The sequence below is a fragment of the Cupressus sempervirens genome, chromosome 11 (assembly GCF_028749045.1).
Source record: "Cupressus sempervirens isolate cs-2001-9-10 chromosome 11, ASM2874904v1, whole genome shotgun sequence".
NCBI classification, from domain to species: Eukaryota; Viridiplantae; Streptophyta; class Pinopsida; order Cupressales; family Cupressaceae; genus Cupressus; species Cupressus sempervirens.
The window spans coordinates 288907622-288926643 of NC_143128.1; positions in this window are offsets into that span (position 1 = coordinate 288907622).

A 19022-nucleotide genomic window follows, 5' to 3' on the forward strand; every position below is an offset into this window, starting at 1 on the left:
GGTAGATCTTCTATTCTTATAAAAGTTAAAACCCAAACCACTAATTTGAATTTTGTGTATGCTAGGAATGAGAGTAGAAAAAACTAATTCAAAGTTTGTGTATGGATGGTTCCAATTAAAGCATTTTAAACTTTACAATTGAACCATGACTCAAGAAATGGTTATTATTGTTGCAGGTTATTAGGATGCTATTGTGATATGTAGGAGGTATTTTGGTTCAAATTATGTTTGGAGGCCTTTGGAGGGGGTCATCCCTTGCACCTAAATATATGTATTTATAATCTTGTGCCAATATTTTTGCCGAACGGGAATCCTTAGGAAATGGTTAAAAACTTGGCTTAATATTTTTGAAACAATCAGTGTGATGCCTCAAGATGTGTGACCTTGGCACAAGAAGGGAAGTACCATAAAAAATATAGAGTTCAATTTTGCATCACTATGTTACATGGACTAATGCTTATGTGTTTCTCAAACATAAGTTCATTTTACTTGATATGGTTGTGTTACAGTTGTGCATTAAACTAAAAGTTGTGTATGCCCATGGTAGGATAAAAGATGAAGACAAAGAAAATGATTTGGTGAAGTTAGTAAAATTCTTACAAAATAAGTTAGTAACCATAGAAATATGGGGCCTGACATATTTTCTAGCATACTAGTGGTGAGATTATTGTTGTATAGAGATACAAAATATGGTGCTATATTAGGCACATGTTAATTATTTAGCAAAATTCCTCAAAGAAAAGGTACATAGAAATTTGGATTGCTTCACAAGTGAAACCCAAGAGTCACTACCAGATGAAAGCACATACATATATCCACAATGTGGCATTGCAGATGAAGCACGATAATTGTTTGTGAAAATGCCTCAAAATAACAATGGTTTCATGATCCTATTCTTTTTTGTATATAGAAGGGAAAAATAAAACTAGTTCACATTGTGGATCTTCGAGGTCATTCAAGGATGAGACCCAAGTTGGAGGAATTTTAAACTCAGGCTATTAGAATTGGATTTCTTGCCAAATAATTGAGCCACTAACCTGATCTTTATTTGTAGATTTAATTTCTTTTAGTGAATGGATGAGCAACCATGTTATACATGATTGAGATATTTATTGGTTTGTTGATAGTTAAATTTTGTTGTGTTTCAAAACTATAGAGATGATTGATGTATTAGATTTTTTTTACAACCTAATACCTTATCCCTATTGGTTTGAGGAATCTCTACAATGTCCTGACAAAGGCCCTTGTCATAAAAAAAAAAAAGTTCTTATATTAATAGTCTGCAATGAAGTGGAAAAATCCACAACCAACTAGATATATTTTATATGAAAGAAATTGGAGAAGGAAATGTATTTTTAACTCTTTTGAAATTGAGGTGAAATTTTTACTTGATACAAGATCTCTTCCTTTTCTAAGTATTTAATATATTTTTCCATTGGAATATTTCTTTCAATATTTTAACTAGTTTAACGATATGTTTTTATTTTGTTGTTAATTAATGATTTTAGAGTTCAATAAGCTAATTTGAGACCCATTTTGCTAATGTTACTATACCTGTCCTCCACTAACCACTACTTGATTATCTTGTGATGGATGTGGTACCCCCAAAAAATTATTGCCATTCTATGAACTCCAATAAATTCTTATCAAAGCTATATTGCTACTGCATTTTCTTTGTATCAAAGTTCACACCTGTTGTTCCTATACCTGCCCTTGCCCTTGGCTAAGGGAACTTTGACACTAACTAGGCTACAAACTCTAAAGCCTTTGCTACTTCTTCTTCTACTATTTTTATTGTGAAGGCATATTTGTACTACCAAACCACTCATCTGTAAGCATCAAAATGTCATTCTGTTGACCCATTTCTATTATCCAATTTCAATATTGAATGAATTCTATGAAGTGGACTCTAGAAGAGATAAAAATACTTGATATGGCCTGTGCACAATGAGCATTAGGATTACTCTGCATCTCGTCTATAATGCTCCCTTTCCTTGGATTTATTCTAAATGAACCTCATCTTTCTAACATTTCACACAAGTAGGCAAGTTATTGAAATCTTTTTATGATATGAACTTTTTAAAATTGCTTACATTTGGGAACCAAGTTTAATGTCAGTTCTTGACGGCTTCTTTTAGAATTTTTTGGAGGCAACCCAAATATGTGGAAATCTATAAAGTTCCCTAATGTATGGATACCTTCTCTCTATAGGTACATATCATTAGCTTTAAGTTTGAATAACCAGGAAGGTAAAGTTTATTAGTAAATAGATCCCAAAGTAAGTCCAATATTCTCTCAGGTATGGTATATTTCTTCGTGTAATATAATCTCTAAAAAATAATGTAATCAATGCTTTCCTTTCTATTTCACAATAGAAACTTTAGACAAAATGGTTTTCACTCTCTGATTCCAAATATTCAACTTGATTCACCTTTAAGAAGTCACCAGCTATAAGGACCAGTTTTTAATGAAAAGGATTGGAGTACAAATTTATTACTTAGTCATGTGCGACAAAAGAAAGTTAAAGCACTTACAACTACCATTTCCATTGTTGTTGCATTAGATCATACTATATTTAGTGAAATTCAAGAGGTTAATGTCATGTATGACAGTAGCACATATACAATTGTAAGTGTTTGTTGAATGATATTCATTTTTGTTTATTTTTGGGTTGGCCATATTTTTTAACGATATGATGGTTCAATTATTTTTGAGACTATCATGGTGAACCTCAGTTTTCCATTTTAGAAATAGGGATTTTCATATGATTTAAATTCCTTTAAGTTTATAAGGAAAGACCGTGTAGTCAGGGGTGTTGAATCTCAATCAATGGTCTCGTAGATGTTTCCTTAAACTTTAAATATGTTAAAAATGCTAAATATCTTTTCCACGAGCATCTACAACCTTCATATTTTTAATTTATCATGAAAAATAATGAATTTACATAATGATGACTTTAGAAACATTTATTTACAACATTCCTTGTACATATAAAATTATAGCCAATAAATTATGTTATTTTATTTCAATAATACACCTTTATGTCAACAGAGGCTCTACAAATACTTCACTCCCTTAAGAGTGATTAGCATACTTCATGTTCAATACAAACTAAAATCTAATGGTTAACCATGCATATGGAATACTATTTTTTTGGATATTTTTATCCCTTCATTGAGAAAACTATACACATAATGTCATCTATTTTAGAGTTGTACACATATTAACATTGGTAATTACTTAGCACCAATGCATAGTGCATGTTAGCTGTGATATTAACAAAGGATCAAATTCCTATTCAAACCAATTTTATTCACTAAAATTTAGTAAGTTTCCAACGCCAAGCTTCCATTAGTTACTCTATAGTATTAAAATTCATCAAGCTACCAAATTAGTAAAGAATCACTAGTGTGAGTCAACAACAATCAGGATTTCTTCAACAATCAATATGTTTGTCACAGTCAAAGTTATATCAAAATGTTGTAAACAAGGTGGTTTGTAAATTAGATGAGCACTCCTGGGGTAAAATATAAGAAGGCATGTAGAGTCTACCCCTCTTGGACTAAAATATTCTTATCTATAAGATTGTAGCAATAAGAAGATATACTAGATCACAACCATCTTGTTCCTTTACTATTTGATTTACTTGGAGATGTTTATATTGTTAATTGTTTAAGTCAACCACCATTGATAGGAGGCATATGTTTTTTTTTGTTCCCTTGCTTGAAACTTAACATCAGGTTCTATATAGAATGTTATCCAAGGATACCTCAAAAAATTCCTTTGGAGAGGGATATTTTTCAAAATCCCTTGAAAGCATCCTTGATAGAAAATCCTTTATAGGTCCATAAACTAACTTCTACTTTTTAGTTTGGAAATCTAGCTATACATGTTTTACAGCCTCAAATATTGGTTCAATAAATTGTCCCTAAAATGATAACAAACCAATCAAGAGGGAATGAAGAAGGTTACCAACTCCCCACATAACCACCTTTTCTAAATATGTGTCAGCCAATACTTCAGGAGAAAATATGTAGGGATACCCACTACACTTGATAAATTTTTACAATTTTCTACATGCATAGACTAACCACAATCAACTAGCTTCAAGAATTTATCATTGGTTAAAAGAATGTTCTCAAGTTTTATATCCCTATGAAAAAATTCCATTTCATTGAAGTATTTAGTCACTACAACCAATTGTTTGACTAAATTTTTTGCTTAATTCTCTAAGTAGAATCCATTCTTAGACATTGAGTTAAGTAAGCACCCTCTAGAGTAGAACTCCATGAAAAGATGTAAAGGCTCTACATCTTGATGGAAAAAATGCAGTGTTACAATATTTGGATGGTTAGAAAGGTGTTACATAATTTCCACTTCCTAGTGAATATTTTCCTCCTCATTTTTGGGCAATATATTGCATGCCATCTCTTCTCTAGTGGACTTGTTCTTTCATAATCCAACAATGCCAAATTACCTTTTCCTAACTCTTGACCCATATAATAATCAAAATCAATCCTTTTCTTCCCACCAAGCTGAGTGATAACATCAACGCAACATGATTTTCTCTTTAAGAGATAAATATATTTTCCACAAGCATCTACAGTATGAGTTACAACATCCATATTAATTGTATGCTTCAACAAAAGTATTTGATACTTTTGGGAACTAGTAACTTGAATTTTTGAAGAATATTTTCTAGACCCAAAATGACTAAGGTAATTCATTATCTGCATCGAAGTTGCAACTATAGAAGTAGTCTAGCAGATGCCTATTGCTTGAGTTCAGTGTGCTTAACTAATTCTATTAGATAGAGAATGCTTGAGGATATAATAATAGACTGGAAGTCATGAGAAAAAGGAGAAACATCGGTAAGGTCATATGCACCATTTTTCAATGGGTATAGTAGATATTGATTGATTTATCAAGATTATCATTTGTCTTACTACTGCAAACTTGTGACAAATAATTCACAGGTAGGAAGTTTGTTATAAAACATTTATATTAGCTAGAGTTAATCCCAATGCTACTACATACCATAGAAATATTTTTGATCTTGGAGATGACTATAAATAGTTTGTTTCACAACAAAAATGTTGTCTAATATTTACAACCTACTTAAATATACCTTAATAGTGTGTCATGCTCTAATGAATTCTACCACATATCTATGTTATGTTTTAAAATGATATCCAAATTTAAATGACATATAAACTCCTTGCACACATTCCTATTCATTGTTTGAGTTGAGATTAAAAATACTGGAAATTAAATCATAATAAGATATAATGCATCCAAATTTTTAGATTAATCTGTGTGTTATTAGACTTAATATTTGTTTCAAAGGTGTTTTGAAGTAATCAAGTGTTTTATGCAAGTTGTAAGGCTAGGTTCTTTGGTATAATTTAGTCAACTTTCAAGAGATGAAAATCTGACTCTAGTGCATCTTGTGTAGTCTTCTTCTAGCCATGGTGCTCTAGGATGTAGAAGTGATTCCGACCTTGGTGCTATTGGTGATAATTTGGTTGTCTCAATTGGAAATTCTGGAGGAGCACACAATCACATTTACATTCTCTAGATTCTTGATGCAACATAGTACAAGGTTCCTCAATCCAAATATTCAGAGCACTTGAGGAGTTATGTTCCTGTACGTAAGATTTCCTCTGTAGTTAAAAAAAAGCTTAAACATATTATTCATATACATGATATTAAAGGTGGACATGATTATATTTTAGGTCTTTTATTTAATTATGTTGTTTCATCATCTATGAGATGTGTAGAGACAAGCTGTTATAACACCTGCAAGCTTTCCTCTAGTTCAATTACCTATATTTGAAAATCCTGCCTTTGGGGAGCATTTGGACTCATATACTCTCTTGTTTTTTTTTTTTTATTGGTAGGTAGGGTAAAATTCTACAAGATCAATACTCAATGCTTCTAAATAAACATAAGCTCTTTATATTGAATAATATTTAACTAGTAAAGACACATCCTAGCTTGAAACATGACATAATACATATCAGCAGTACTGCGAGAGAAATAAAGAAACAATCATGGAGGTAGTGTTGACAATTGGCTAATGAAGATATGTAATTATTGTCATTTATGGAAACACATGATGTAAATTCTTAAACAAAACCATGGAAATAAAGATACTTAGCTTTTGGTACTCAAAAAATTGTCTAAGTATGAAATTGGTTTACAACAGTGTATTGTTTTGTACATAACTTGTTACTGACATCATATTATGATTAGTGAAGTTAGATGGAGATAGTATAAATGTTGATGATGATGCGTATAACCTCAAAAATTAGTATGAGCTATACAAAAAAGAGATATTCACATTTTACCAGTGAAACAAAATAGTAGAATTAGGGAAGGAATTATTTTACTTTCAAAATAACTACTTGACCAATTAGGGTCAACATATTAGATGTTTACTCTAACTTGGAAAAGTATATTATGGTCTTAGCTGACCTAGTAGAAATTTGTGCAAAGGCATCGTATTTATGCAAAGGACATCTTGCAAATTAAAATGTGCTGAAGTAGTGTACATTTTGTATTGTATGCAAACTTTTGTGAAAGCAATATATGTGAAGTTTTGAGAAGCTATTTTTGTGATCTAAGACAGAGCTAAAGACCAGAGAACAATCAAGAAAGAAGTTACAACACCTATATACCAAAAGAATAATCACTTGTTTGGTTAGTGAGCTCTTGTTGTAATTGGAAGTGCATGTTTGGGTAGTGAGATCTTCTTGCATCTAGTGTACTACAATTCCTAACAGGATTGGAATCTCCTAACAGAGATTCAAAGTCTCCTAATAGGGACTCTCTATACTAGACTTTCTCATTGACTCCTAACTGGGTCCATCCTCTAACAAGGAACATATATATTAGTATATTATCTAGTGCGTATCATCCCCACTGGGGTTTTCCCTTGGCCAAGCTTTTCCTAATTAACAAAATATGGTGTTATGAGTTATCTTTGTGGATGGTTACTGTTATTGTTCAACATTACTTGTTTAATTTCTAATGTATGGTTCAAAGTAATAAATAATATCCAGTTGGTGGCTAAAGTTTGTAAATTACTAATTCACCCCCCCCCCCAAAAGGTGATTCCTGTTTCTAATTATTGGTATCAGAGCATAGTCACTCAGAAGAGGCTTAACAACTTGAGTAAGATCCCTATGGATATGGAATAGCTAATGAAAAACCTTGAAGAGGCACTTGAACAAATTGATCTCCTTACTGAAGAAAGAGATAAGCTAAAGGATAGATATGAAGACTCCAAAGTATATATTGGATAATTGTAGGAAAAGATTGAACATCTCAAATACAAACTTGAATCTACTAAATCTAAAACTAGTGATGATGATTATTCAAAACTTAAGATAAAGTACAAGATCTTGAAGCATGAATTGAAGATTACCAATATAAAGTTGAATTTGAAGAGTGATCCTAGCAAAGTTGAATCTGATTTGAAGACTAAATACACAAATCTTAGAGCAAGTTTGGCAAAGAAGACATCTGAGTTTGAAACATAGAAAGAAGATCATGAAGAACTACATAAGTACAACACTATTGTGAAGGTGAACTAACTTAGTGCAAGCAAAAACTTGAAAAGATTTATTCTAGAAATGAAAAGCTTGATGATTCAATGTCAATATAGATACCTACTTATGATAAAACTAGTCTTAGTTATCTATTTAACATGTCTATAAAGAAACTTGAAATTAGATCATATCCAAAAGAAAAAGATAAACCTGATGATAAGATTGAATCTAGTCAATCTTTTGATAAACCTAAAGAAGTTGGTTAAGACAAGGAAGTTGAGATTTTGGATGAACCAAAGCAAAGCAAGTTGAATCTCCTAAGGAAACCACATATGAATTTAGAGGTAAGTGTTTTCATGTAATGAAATAGGTCATGTGAAAAGAAATTGTACGAATAAGTCATTTTAATCATGTAACAAATTTTTATTGTCATAATTATCATGGTATGGGCCATAGAGCAATTGATTGTAGGAAATATAAATATGATAATGATAGAAGGAATAGTAGAATGTGTGGAACTACTAACCCTATAGATAGAAGAAGATCCAATGAGAAAATATCAAGAGAAGGAACACCTTATGAAGAAAGAAGGTAGATCATGTGTTATAAGTGTAACAAATTTGGACACATAGCCCGAAACCACCTATTGATCAACAAAATCCTAGAAGCAGAACCCCAGTATGTTAGTTATGCAACAACTTTGGACATACAACAAAGTAATGTAGAATGGATAGAAACTTCGAAGATAGAAGGAACAATGGAAGAAACATCAAAAATAGAAGAAATAATGGAAGAAACATTAGAAATGATGGAAGGAACCATGAAAGGAACTCCAAAACTAAGAAGGGTAATAAGGAACAAACGAATGTAGTCAATGAACTTCAAGAACTTAATAAGGCATTTTTGAAGGGATTGAATATTTCTAAAGAAAAGTTAGATGATGCAGAGACAAGAAGATGGGAGTCATTAATTGAGTTTGAATCAACTAAGTTGAATTAAGCTTGTTCACAACACTAGAATTTGAAACTTCATGGAGAGATCAAAATAGAGATAGTGAACTTGGGAAAAGGTGTATCGACATAAGTTTAGATTGTAGCTAAGCTCACTTGTAATTTAGAGCTTATCGACACTTGTTACAAAGGAATTAAGAGTTACTATTATGATAGAGAAAGTTAAGTCTACAGCAAAAGAGGAAAACTATGTTTTTACAAAGAATCTTGTGGAGCAAAGTTACTTGGAGCATTGCCATGATGCAAGGAAGCTATGGTAAACTTTGGGTAGCATTTGTTTAGATCAAACAAAGATTTTGAGTAGTTATTTGATTTTAGAATGTCACTGACAACTTTTTCATGTTTGAAAAGTACGCAATTAATGCAAGTTCAAATTGAATGAACAAAATGGAGTACAGACTTGATTGCCACTTCATTGTGATTACATCAAGAGCACAGAGCACTCAAAAGTGACTTGACAAGGTGATTTTGAACTAAACCCTATTTTTAGAAAGATGTATTTTATTGTTTCTCTACAGAATTTCTTCAATAAAATTTATATTTGATAGAATCATGGATATGTCATTTGTTCATAATGTTGAGAATAAGGAGAGACTAAAATTGAAGATTGTTTCTGTGAAACCCATAGAACCGTAATTCAGCATTATCCATTACTCTAGACAACATAGTGCATTTGGAAGATATAGGAAGTTATCTTAATAGAAAGTTTGAAACTATTGGGAGTGAGTATATGAAAAAAGATATGGAAGTTGTCTTTAACCATGATATGTTAGTAAAGCCTAGATTTGAACATTTGAAAGAACTTGACCTTTTCAAATATCATTTGTACCGTGAACATGATACTAAGGAATGGACACAGATTATACTAAGTAGAATTCATGATGAAAAATTATGGATGGAAGACAATGTAGTTGACATTTCAACTGACCTTATTCATGAGGTAAATGATCTTAGTAAACAAGGCAGTGTACTTATAGGTGAGAAACTAGTTAAGAAGGAGGTTGAGAACTACACAAAGGCAATTTATAATGGAAAGGATATGGTGATCAGCACCATTAAACAAGATGATGTAAGATTTCTAAGTATAATCATTTCCTACTTTATATGTGCAAGTTCTAAGATTGATGAATTGTCAACAAGATTCATCTATGTAGTGTATAAGATTTGTATTGAGAAAGAACCAGTTAATCTAAGTGAAATTCTAAGAGTGCAACTCCTTGAAAACTTAGAGAAGATCAAGAGGACTAAGGATAGTGTGTTTCTATTTATATCATTGATCAATTATATATTCTTTCATGTATTTAAGAGATTTCCATACTTATTAATTATAGAGATTATGAGTAGTGAGAGATGTACCATGGAAAAGATTATAGATGTATGTACAAGACATCTAACAAATAAAATCTTAGACATTGAAAACTTGATCATGAAGACATTTCATAATGGGATGAAACAAAGATTTAGAATTGCACCCACAATAGTAGAAAGATTCAAAGATGATATATGTGTTATGGTTGATATAGATTTAACTCATATTTAAGCAGTAGAACCTCAAGAAATTTTCCTTGATCCCTTAGGTTATGAGTTAAGTGATGATATAGAAATTGGATTTATTAATCTATTGTTGAACTCCAAGAAGGACCAAGCTGAGTACAAAGTTGGGACATATGAAGAAATTACCCAGTTAGACCATCAAGCATCTTTAGAGAAAGCATCTCACAAGAAGATTGAGACAATAATGAAGAAAGCTCTAACTAAGGTTGTATGAAAAAAAGTGATTCATAGGAAATTAGGCAAATAATGAAGCAAGGAATAATGTATTTGCAACCAATATTAGTTGGACAACCATCTAGTGTATCTAATGTAGAGATACCTTCATAATAGAGCATTCCATATGTTGCAATATCAGGTGAACAACCAAGTGAGCTGCAAAGAAAATTAGAAAGATTAGTGGAAGTTGAGTCTACCAAGACTAAAAGAGTCAAGCAATGGGCCATTGGACTAGGTAAAAGATAGAATACATTGTTGACAATTGTGGAATCTAGTGAAGAAGACAAAGAAGAACAAGAAGTTAGATAGGCAAAGAAATTTATTATTTCTAAACAATTAGCAAGTAAAGCAAGGCAACCCTAGAAGCCAAAGATTGAGAAGATAAACTCAACCATTACAAATGAGGGGAACTTTTCTTAGATGAACAAATTTTATGATCTATGTAATGATATTATGAAAGATCAGATTGATATCTCTACTATGAGATATATAATTGCTAACAATCTAAAACTTAAGGATATTGAAGGCATAGTAAATCAGAAAGTATATGATAGATTTATAAAGAAGAAAGCACTAGCTCGAGAAGAGGACATAGAACTTTGGAAGTCCATGATAAGGACCATATGAAAGATAGATGATGAGGAAGAAGTCAAGAAATTGTTGAAAAATCTAGAACCTTACTTGAGGAATAAGGTGAGGCCATTTCTATTTATGGTGGGTGAGAAGGATAAAATAAGGAATGAAACAACCACAATTATTAGTCAGATGTTGACAAATTCTAAAGAAGCACCTTCACTAGCAACTGGAACTTCAAAAGTATTAGTAAGTGGTGACACTATGAAAATTGATTAGACCAATGTTACTATTAACATTAATGATACTAACCCTTTTGAGACTTTCAAACAACCTGAATATCATGCTGAGGTTATCCAAGATCAATTGAAACAAATTGAAGAGGAAAAGAGGCTATTAGAAGTAGAAAAGAGAAAAATAGAAGTAAAGCAAAAATTGCTTGAAGAAGAGATAAAAAGAAGAGTTGAGGAGGAAATGAAAAGAAGAGTTGAGGAAGAGAAGAAAAGAATAGAGGAGGAAGAAAAGAAAGAGAAGGAAAGAAAAGAAAAGGAAGAGAAAGAGAAAGAAGAGAGAAGAGTTAAAGAGGTAGTAGAGAAGAAGCAAAGGGAAGATGAATCTAAACTATCTAGTTCATCTACTCTGATTTCACTTGCTAGCCTAAGAAGTGATGATGATGATCAAACTAACTTGATCTCATCTCTGACAAAACTAATTGAGAAGAATAGAATAGTGAAGAGCCTAAAAAGAACCTTAATAGAGATAACTAATAGGTTACACAGTACTCTTGTAGTCTAGCATATAGAGGCAGATCCTAGACAAAGAGCACAAAAAATGTTAAAATCTTTTGATGAAGAATTTACAATTTTTTTGAATGTGGTAGGCATCGTCAAAGGCCCAAATTTCACATGATGCTAATTTATTTAGCACCATTTGTTAGAATATCAAGAATGATTTGCTAAATCTTGATACTTGTATCAAGGAACTTCAAAGATGTCAACAAGATGGAAAGGTATTGTACATTAAGTGTACCTTACCTCACAAGTTGACCAAGGATTTTGACAGTAAAATTGAAGGAAAGCTAAGTGAGCTAGAAGCTCTATCAAGAAAAATACAATGACCTTCAAACAAAGTTGATGACTTTGAAGGAAAAGTGACCAATGTTCATAGTGATATTAGGAAACTAAAACTTTAGAAAGAGCAAATTTTGAAGAGAATATTAGAATTCAAAGAGTCTATTGCTCCAAAGATATCATCTATTGAGAGACAATTGGTGTGTGTCAAAGCAAAGGACACCTATACAAATTTCTTATACTCTAATCTCAATGCAGTTGAAATTGCATCATATGTCCTATGTGCAATTCTCACCTCTACTAAAACAACCAAGAATACATGGGTAAAAGGTTTAAACAGTCTCAACAAAATTTTTGACAATTGCATGAAGATATTATCAACTTAAGATAGATGAATAATTTTTGACATTCTAACCTTTGTCATTGATGTCAAAGGGGGAGAAGATGCATAAGAAAATTGTAAATAAGGTAATGGAGAAGATGAAAATAAGGTAAGGTATATAATCATATTAAAAGGGGAAGCATATGTAAGATGGATTAATGTATTGCTACAGTAATGTTTTGGACAAGTTTTTGTTACTTAGCCAATTCTCCCTATTTTGTTGCCATCAATGCCAAAGGGAGAGATTGTTGACAATTGGATAATGAAGATATGTAATTTTTGTCATTGATGGTAACAGATGATGTACATGCTTAAAGAAAACCTAAAAAATAAAGATACTTAGCTTTTGGTACTCAGAAAATTGTCTAAATATGAAATTAGTTTACAATAGTGTATTGTTTTGTATGTAACTTGTTACTAACATCATATTATGATTAGAAAAGTTAGATGGAGATAGTATACATGTTGATGATAACATGTATAACCTCAAAAATTAGTATGGACTACATGAAAAAGAGATATTCATGTTTTACCAGTGAAACAAAACAACGAAATTAAAGGAAGGAATTATTTTGTTTTCAAAATAATTACTTGACCAATTAGGGCTGACATTCTATATGTTTACTCTAAGTTGGAGAAATATATTATGGTCTTAGCTGACCTAGAAAAAATATGTGTAAAGGCATGGTATCTATGCAAAGGACATCTTGTGAATTAAAATGTGGTGAGGTAGTGTACATTTTTTATTGTATGCAAACTTTTGTGAAAGCAATATATGCAAAGTTTTGAGAAGCTATTTTTGTGATCCAAGATCGAGCTAAATATTAGAGATCAGTCAAGAAAGAAGTTAAATCACCTATATACAAGAAGAATAATTACTTTTTTGGGTAGTGAGCTCTTCTTGTAATTAGAAGTGCATGTTTGGGCAGTGAGCTCTTCTTGCATCTAGTGTACTACAACTCCTAATAGGGTTGGAATCTCCTAATAAGGATTCAAAGTCTCCTAATAGGGACTCTCTATACTAAATTTTCTTATTGACTCCTAACAGGGTCCATCCTCTAACAAGGAACATATCTATTAGTATATTATCTAGTGGGTATCATCCCCACCAAGGTTTTCCCTTGGCCAGGGTTCCCCTAGTTAACAAAATATGGTATTATGAGTTATCTTTATGCATGGTTATTGTTATTGTTCAACATTACTTGATTACTTTCTTATGTATGGTTCAAAGTAATAAATAATATCCAGTTGGTGACTAGAGTTTATAAATTACTAATTTATCCCCCTCTTAGTAATTCCTATTTCTAACAGGTACCATAGGAAATATAATACATGGTTCCAAAGACACAAGGAGTCAAAAGTCACAACAGATGAATATGAACAGGGCACATATGTGTACTTTGATTTCAACATACTCTATGATGACTACCAACATGGGTGGTATGATATTTTCAAATTTTGTGCTTTTTCATAATTTCTCAATTAATTATTTTGGATAAATATGTAGGTTCTTATTGCTACCATGAACAAAAAATTCAATGAACTTCTTTATAAGATTTTATTTACTAGAAAAAAGACCATTAGTCATGATTCCATAAATACTAAGCTAGTTCGTTGAGAAAGAATCTCGCTGAAGATGTCTTATTTTGCTTCTATGTTATCTTTGTAGGATATGCATTAAGATACCCTTATATTTATGTCTAATTCAAGTACTGAAAAACCATGTTGTATCATCTACAAATTATCTTCCTTTTTTAAATTTATTTGATTCTATGAGGTCATTTATTTCTAAATACTCCTAGTGCATTTTACATTAGGTGTAATGAACACTTTTAGCACCCACTTGAGCATAAGGAAGAGAAAATATTTGATCCTTTGGCACCTCCATATGTTAAAAAGTGAGTATTTCAATTGAATTTGTTTCGTAGTTTTTAATAGATGTGATTTTATAATGAGGTTTGATATTTTTATTTAATGCAAAGGTCTATTTTTTTGACATAAATTGCATAATAATTTGTATCTTTTTTTTAAAAGTTAGCACAAGAAACAATACTGTGTGGCCAGAGTGCTCCAAATTATATTTTATAAGAGCCTATCACTAGAATAATTTAGAGAAGTGTAATTGACATGAAATATAATTTTAAAATGCTTGAACAAAAGAATTTAAAATTGTTGAATTGTTATTGATAAAGATTTAGATTGTTTTTTTTTATAATAACTAAAATTTGTGTTTTTTGAGAAAAGTATATCATGTTACAGTGACCATGATCATGGTAGATCTAACTTTGGGAAGACAACTTTGTCAAACTTTTGCATTATTCTTTAAAGGGTACTGTCTCAATGGAAGAGTGCCTACTTTATAAGTAGGAGGATGGTGGTTCAATTCCATCGTGCCCTCATAGGACTAAATTAATGATTAAATAAACTACCAAATATATTACCAAATATACTACAAAATAAACTACCAAATTAACTATCAAATATACTACAAAATCAACTACCAAATATACTACCATATATACTACCCAAAAAAATACCAAATATATTACCAAATAAACTACCAAATAAAATACCAAAATTACCATATAAATTACCAAGTAACAACAATAAATGATCTAATCAATGATTAAAATAGTTTAGTCATAAATTTGGTTGAGAGATAAATATCTGGCAATAAACTACCATTGGTCACATTATCAAAATTAGTCACATATCTATGATTTTTAGTAGTTTATTTAGTAATATATTGTTGTTTTTGTACTAGTTTAGGTTGCATTTATGGCTTGGATATGGGTTGTCTTTTCCCATTGACTTTTCATTATTGATGCATATTCATATTAGTGGCTTAGATTTGGGTTGTCTATACCCTTAGTCACATGATTTGTTGATTTGTCTTCATGTCGAAGGGATGAGATGTTGTTACTAGGTACATTCATGGTGGAGGATTGTGGTTGAATATTTTATGCTGACATGTTGGACACATTAAGAGTTAGTTGCTTGATTCATGGATGTAATCATGGTTTCATGGATTATGACATGACATGATTGAATATACAAGTACATCCTTGATGTTCATTGGCTTGGATTCCTGATTTGGTTATGGTGGTATTCCTTCTTGGTTGAGGATCATGGTTATTTTATTTCTTTTGACGAGTTCATGATGTGCACTTTGAGTTTTTTGATGGTTAGATGCCTTGGTTGATTCTCATAGTTAGAGAATGGTTTTTTATCATGATTTCATGGATAACTTGGATACACAATATGGTGGGATCTTATGATAGTGATGAGGTGGCAATGCATGATTAGTTCCTAGTTTAGTTTTTATCTTCTTGGTTTGGAGATCTTGGTTTTCACTTGGTATTAACACTTTGATTGTGTGTGTGTGTAGACCTAGAGGATCTTAATGTAGGAAATAGATGTTATGATGCCATGGTTGAATTGGTACCATGATTGAGTGGGAGTTGTTGGCATTGGTATATTTATTAAGTGTTTGTAGATGTTGGAGGTTTATCTTAGATCCTATTGTTGCAGAAGTGTCTTTGACATTTTCATGGTACAATTGTTATCTTCATGGTGTGTGGAGATGGTTTCATCTTGAGGACTCATGGGGTGCTTGGTAAAGATGTGGTTTATCCTTTCATTTGACATGTTATCCTTGTTGTGAGGATATTTTCATTATTATGTCATGGTATACTCTTGATTTTTAGTTAGAGTTTTGACATGTTATGGTATGTTCATATGGAACATGTTTTAGATTAGGGTAAAAATAGGTTTTGAAGGGACTTGAAACCTACAGTTATAGCAAAAAAATACAAAAATCAAATTTTATAGGGACCTAAAACCACACATAAAAGCATCTAGGTTTTACAAGGATGTAGAAACTAAATTTTTAAACAAAGTTGGAAAAGAAAAGGCAAAACCAAAAAAACCACACAAACTAGCAACCAACACACCAACACCTACAATAGCTCTTTAATGATATTCACCATCTCTTTACCTGCCTCTACAGTACTCTAGATAATATTAGTTGTAGCCAAAGCAGGAGCCTCTAGAGCCTCAATGAATTTTTTCCTCATGCTCTACCTAGTTCTCTTACTTGGTCCTCCTAGACTCCCCACCCCAACATTTTATGGAGACATAATCTCCTCGTTGCTCTTCTTACCCCGACTGGTCGTCACTATACACAAACTAGAAGTGACCTATTCCATTCTTTGTCCACTTTCCTTGATTAAGTAATGGAGTTCTAGCTCATACACCTTGAGTTTGTTAGGGATGTTACCAACTTGTCTTTCCATTTTTGCTCTCATAGCTTGTTCATTGTCTAGCTCTTTTTGCATTATCCCAACTTTTTTCTTGAGCACCATGATTTCATTGTAAAGCTAGGAATCACCTTGAAGGGATGCCTTTGCTTTAAGCTTTGCAATATGAAGGAAGGATAATTTCTCTTCATGCGACTCTTCCCTGCACCCTTCATCAGCCCTAATCATAGAATCAATAGTAATTGTTTATGTATTAATCTGGATTTCAGTATTAACATCTTGCTTCTCTATACTCTCCTCTCTTTTTTCTTTACTCAGGGTGTTGTCCTTCATGACAAGGTCTTTACCTTCATATGGAGCATGTTATCTCTATGGCATAGATGTTTAGATCATGTTGTCATTTTTATGTTCCTGAGGCCATGATTGGAACATTGACATTGATCTTGATTTATTTTCTTAGTATTGAGTATGTACATTGATCATTTGTTGGATACTTCATGATATTGCTACGTTTCATTTGGAGTTGGCATGGATTGATTGGTTATAGGTGCTCATGGATACTTAGAGATGGTAGTGATGCTAATTTATCTTAGATTAGAGAAGTATTTATTGGGGCAATTGATGGTTTTAGTAGGAAATTCGAGGGACATTTAGCTAATATAGACTTGAGAGGATATTGTTTTTAGATTAGTCTTGGTTGGAGACTTGGATATCTTGATGAGTATTCTAATTTTCCACTTTTGGTCTACTCAATGGTTACTACTTGAGAGTTATAGGCTATTGTTTCTCTTAGGTGTATTATATTTATGCTTATCTTTCATGGATATGGATTTTGAGCTATGGTACATGAGTTGGTTCTAGAGGGTTCATCTAAGAGATGGTTTAGCAATGGTTATCTCCTTCTGCATATGTTGTTATTATGCTAGTTGAGTTTAGGAGATGGTTTAATATTGGGCATATTCCCTAGATTCAGAATGGTTATTCCTTGGTTTAGTAATAATTTATGAGATTGATCTATCTGTGAGAAGCTTACATCTATGATTAGTTATATGGTATGGTTTGGGTTGGGGTCCTACAAAGTAGATCTTAATTGCATAGTTTACATCTAAAGGCATGTGTAGAAGGACATGATATAGGTTATGATTTGCATGGTTTTTCTTTCATCTTGGTTATCTTCCTAGATGTTCAGTTTCACTTACATTGGATTTGAGTTTGGTTGGAGATTGTGATCACTAGTTTGTGTTCATGTATGTCATGTGAGAGATGACATGGTTATTCCTTTATCTCTTTCCTTTATTGGTTGTGGAGAACTTAAGAGAGTGTTGGAGACTTGTTATGAGAGTTATTCTTGCAAGTTATTGGTTTATGTATTGTGTATGTCCTTTATACTACATGGATTCACTTCTTTGAGATGTTGTGAGTGGATTGGTTACAAATTTGATAATATCTTTTGCAGTGGGAGATTCTTGGTATATATGTGACATGTATTTCTCTTGAGGCTTGTGATTGTAGGTTACAAATTGAATATGTTGATGATGTGAGATTCACTTGGTATACCTTTGGAGGTATGGATAGTTGGATGGGTTTGGCACTTTCTGTGGGTGTTATTTCAGCTATGGATTTTGACAACTATGGATACAAGTGATTGCCTTTGGATCAAGTGTTTGTGCTTAACATTTTTAGTTGGTACAAAATTTTATGATCTTCTTATGTGACAAGTTGGGTTGCTTTCTCTTTAAATGGCTTCTATGTATGTCTGGTACTAGTGGCATAATAGGAGGTGCCTTCATTCATGTTCAAGAGGCTGGATAATTTGATTTTGTATTGGGTACTAGGATGGAGCATGTAGTGTACTATGATCCATGATGGTGGATGTGCTAGGAGGGATGATTTCCTTGTTCATTTATGTGGCTATATATTGACCCTATGAAATATATATAAGTGGGAGATTGTTGAGATTATGTGTGTTGCACATATTGTATAATATTTTTATATTGTATTATTTTATTTTATTATGTAATGTTGTACCTAGGAGCACCTAGATGGATGTGCAACATGTAAATATTCTCATGGGATATACTTGATTGATTGTATTGTAACATTGTGATAATATTTGATGTTGTGAAAAGAATGTTAATCTCGGATTGATTTTGACAATGTAGTGACAAAATACTTAGACATTATTCAAAAAAGTAAAGTGCATGTCAAGCATAATTGTTCAAATAGTACATGCCAAGCAATATGGCAGTTACTATCAAGCACTAGTAGGTGTCGAGCAGTAAGTGTGTGTTAAGTCATTCAAGTGCCAAGCCAATAGAGGGAGCTGAGTAAATAGTATGTGTCAAGTGATTTTGGTGCTGAGCTATTCAAAAGCCAAGTTACATCATTAAGAGCACAGTGAAGGC